Source organism: Austrofundulus limnaeus, unplaced genomic scaffold (assembly GCF_001266775.1).
Source record: "Austrofundulus limnaeus strain Quisiro unplaced genomic scaffold, Austrofundulus_limnaeus-1.0 Scaffold546, whole genome shotgun sequence".
NCBI lineage: Eukaryota > Metazoa > Chordata > Actinopteri > Cyprinodontiformes > Rivulidae > Austrofundulus > Austrofundulus limnaeus.
This window is the reverse complement of record NW_013952948.1, coordinates 81,698-86,246: the sequence shown is the minus strand read 5'-3', so window position 1 is coordinate 86,246 and position 4,549 is coordinate 81,698. Positions and strand designations below refer to the sequence as shown.

Genomic DNA, 4,549 nt, shown 5'->3' with positions numbered 1-4,549 from the left:
CGTTCCCACCAGTTAGTATGTCGTTCCCACCAGTTAGTATCTCGTTCCCACCAGTTAGTATGTCGTTCCCACCAGTTAGTATCTCGTTCCCACCAGTTAGTATGTTGTTCCCACCAGTCAGTAAGTCGTTCCCACCAGTTAGTATCTCGTTCCCACCAGTTAGTATCTCGTTCCCACCAGTTACTAAGTCGTTCCCACCAGTTAGTATCTCGTTCCCACCAGTTAGTATCTCGTTCCCACCAGTTAGTATCTCATTCCCACTAGTTAGTATTTTGTTCCCACCAGTTAGTATCTCATTCCCACCAGTTAGTATGTCGTTCCCCCCAGTTAGTATGTCGTTCCCACTGTTAGTATCTCGTTCCCACCAGTTAGTATCTCGTTCCCACCAGTTAGTAAGTCGTTCCCACTGTTAGTATCTCGTTCCCACCAGTTAGTATCTCGTTCCCACCAGTTAGTAAGTCGTTCCCACCAGTTAGTATGTCATTCCCACCAGTTAGTATCTCGTTCCCACCAGTTAGTATCTCGTTCCCACCAGTTATTAAGTCGTTCCCACCAGTTAGTATCTCATTCCCACCAAAAGAACTTACAGATGACTCCATATTTCCACATACAGAAGAACAGGGATTTGATTTATGCAATAAAAAGTCTAATAATAAAAAAACTCCAAGGAAAATCTCAAGTTACACACAACAAGTCTACATCTGCAGCACCAGTGGTTCTGAAGAACCGRGTTCTGCAGCGACACTGTTGGAATAACAAGAACCAATTCAGCCAAAGTGTTAAAATCAGAAAACATTTCTCCAGTCAAAGTGATCAAAAGTCAGCAAGATTTTAATTCCAAATCCCACAAGCTGTTGCTGTAGCAAGAGGAAATCCAGCAGCACGCTCGCCCTGCTCCACTGGTTGCTGCGCCTCACAGACGCTCCAAAGCCTCCTGTCCTTAAACTCTTCTGTGCTCTGTCATCTCCTGGAGATGCATTCAGTATGGTGTCTAGATCTGAGATGATGATCAGATGGGAATCTTTTATTCATTTTAGATTAAATAAGACACCTCCTTTATGCAGACCTGCTCTGTGCGTAAAGCTGAAAATGTCTCTGTGTGAGTGTGARGCTACAGCCTGGATCTCAATGCAGCTGATCGAGTGCTTTCCRCGATCAAAGGACAGCAAACRGACRGCTTCATCTCTGTGTCCCAGAGGAGGATCTGCACTCACTGCGCCTAAATTCATATTATCAGGCATACTGATAAGTACCTTCCAACCTAGGAGGTAGACCTCCTAAATGCTTAATCTAGACTAGATTTTATTTATTTTCAGCTGGATAGATTTAGCAAAACTACCCCGTTGTCAGGGAAACCATAAACATCCAGGAACCGTGGGTGGAAAGGCTCCGAGACTGTCACCAAGCTGCGGCACCAATCGGAGAAGAAGCAACGCAGCACTGTTTGTATTTCAGGCCAAACTGGAAATAAAGCTCAATTATGGCACAAATTTTCATTTCAGTAAACACACAGCTAGTCCAAAACCATCAGAAAGATCCTGTGAGGTATCTTGTGGGCACGAATTACTAACTGGTGGGAACGAGATACTAACTGGTGGGAGATAGTAACAAGATAGTTTTTTTCCCCATCCAATGTCCCTTTAGGGGCTCAGTACACAAACTCTAATACCAACTGCTACCAGATTTATTACACTTGCTTAAGACCTCAAACTGAGTTGGTCTGTCCAATATGGTAATGTCTAAAATTACTGTTGGACCTACATGGATAAAATTTACAGGACAATTCATGCATCCAGAATTGTTATCATGATCAATTTTCTGATCCTTTAAATTATTTTTTTGTATTTCACTAATGAATTATAAAATTATAAATGCTATAAAGATCGCACCACATTTTTCAATCACTGTGAAACTTACAAGAGATGATTTGTAGGCTAATTTGGTCAAAACTATAGATTTTTGTTTGAATAGTAATACATTTGAGGAATTTATATATTTTTTTATTTATTTAGCACTGTGCACTATATATAATTGCTTTTTTTCCCTATAAAAAATTATACCTGAGAGGCTTAAAATATTTATATATGTACATAATGCATAGTCAGCCATGTTTAGAGAATTTTTTGACAATCTCGTGATTTTTGGTGTTTTTTTTTTTATTTTATTTGAAGCCCATAAAGGGATAAAAGTGAAAAAGTTACCCCCACACACATACAGGTGCTGGTCATAAAATAAAATTAAAAAATCATGAAAAAGTTGATTTATTTCAGTAATTCCATTCAAAAAGTGAAACTTGTGTATTATTTTAATTCATTCCACACAGACTGATATATTTTAATATTTATTTTGTTTTAATTTTAATGGATTATAACTGACAACTAACGAAAACCACAAACTCAGTGTCTCAGAAAATTTGAATATTGTCAAAAGGTTTAATATTGAAGACACTCTAATCAGCCAATTAACTCAAACCACCTGCAAAGGCCTTTAAAGGGTCTCAGTCTAGTTCTGTAGGCTACACAATCATGGGGAAGACTGCTGACTTGACAGTTGTCCAAAAGACGACCAACAAGACACAAAAAGTCAATGCTAAAAGAAGATGGTTGTTCACAGAGCTCTGTGTCCAAGCACATTGACAGAGAGGCGAAGGGAAGAAAAAGATYTGGTAGAAAAAGTGTACAAGCAATAGTGATAACTGCACCCTCACAGAGTGAACTGCAGCTGGTGTCAGTGCTCCAAGAACCAAGACGCACAGACGTATGAAGACATGGGTTTCAGCTGTCTCKTTCCTGGTGTCAATCCACTCTTGAACAAGAGGCAGCGTCAGAAACATCTCACCTGGGCTAAAGACAAAAAAGACTTTGCTGCTGAGTGGTCCAAAGTTATGTTTTCTGATGAAAGTAAATTTAGCATTTTCTTTGGAAATCAAGGTCCCAGAGTCTGGAGGAATAGAGGAGAGATATAGAATCTACGTTGTTTGAGGTCCAGTGTAAAGTATCCATATCAGTAGCTGCGTTTCCATTGCAAATGTGCGTAAAACTTTGTCGATATTCTGTTAATGTCGAAAAGCACAGTTTCGCAACTGCTGTTTCCATTAAGTAAGAAATGCTATTAAAGTCACGTGAATGCATTTGTTCTCGCGATAAGTCATTACAAACATGGTGGCAATGGATGTAAACACACCCCAACACTAGCGCTCATCATCAGAGGAGATGTCTGTGATATTACTACTACTTCTACTTCCTGTTATCTTCTTCATCATCGTCTTTTTCACCAGTAGAAACAGCTGGTTGTTGATCACTTGACTCCTGTGATGCGAAAAAAGTGTTGCCATTGCAGTTTTGCGAAATACACCAATTTTGATACGGCTGAAAAATCACCTCATCCTAGTGCAAAAACATTTTGTCGAAAAACATATACATTTTTTTTCGAAATTGACGTGTTTCCATTGAGCAAATTTATTTTCGAAATTCTAATTTGCACATTTTCATGGTGAATGGAAATGCATCTAYTGATGGCTTGGGGTGCACCTGCACACAGTGCCAAAGCTACCAGTACCTGGTTTATGGACCATGGTATCCCTGTTCTTAATTGGCCAGTGAACTTGCCTGACCTTAACCCCATAGAAAATCTATGGGGTATTGTGAAGAGGAAGATGCGATACTCCAGACCCAACAACTCAGAAGATCTGAAGACCACTATCAGAGCAACCTGGGCTCTGATAACACCTGAGCAGTGCCACAGATAGACTCCATGACACGCCGCATTACTGCAGTGACCCAGGCAAAAGGAGCCCCACATGCTCATACATTTCATGTTCAAATTTTTCAGTTGGCCAACATCTCTAAAGATCCTTTTTATTTATTGTCTTAAGTAATATTCAAATTTTCTGAGACATTTTGGGGTTTTCATTAGTTGTCAGTTATAATCATCAGAGTTAAAATAAATAAACATTTGAAATACAGTATATCAGTCTGTGTGTAATGAATGAATATAATATGCAAATTTTACTTTTTTTAATGGAATTACTGAAATAAATCAAGTTTTTTCATGATTTTCTAGGGGGGGTAGCCAATGCCAACTTATGCATAACAGCAGGTTCTGAAGATATCTAAAGAACTGGCAGAACTGAAAAGGTGAAATTTCATTATCTGAGATTCATTTTGTGAATTAAATCTAATGAACATGTTTTGTATAGCCCACAAATGGATCCTAACTTGTTCTAGGAGCCCTATAATAAGTCACCATTAAAACAACATTGTTTTTGTTACAGACAGAAGGAAAACATTGATAAGACACACTGACTGTCTTCCTATGTTTAAACCATATGGCTGAAAATACAAGAATGGATCTTAAATTCAGGTGATCAGTCAAAATTTCCTTCAGGTGGATAGTAACTAGTTACATTTACTCAGTTATATTTACTTGAGTAACTTTTTGGTAAAATGTACTTTAAGGGCAGAGTGCCTTCTCCGGGTCAGGGGGGTCGCCCTGCCTCAAGTGGAGGAGTTTAAGTATCTGGGGATCTTGTTCACGAATGGGGGAAGAA

The 4,549-nt window shown here is 39.0% G+C and overlaps 1 protein-coding gene across 2 annotated transcripts in view; it reads right to left on the bottom strand.

Annotated features, from left to right (window-relative positions):
* The window catches only part of LOC106530682 (glycine receptor subunit beta), a 51,025-nt gene that overhangs the window by 18,916 nt on the left and 27,560 nt on the right, over nucleotides 1-4,549 (bottom strand). The gene's annotated exons all lie outside the window — the stretch shown is intronic.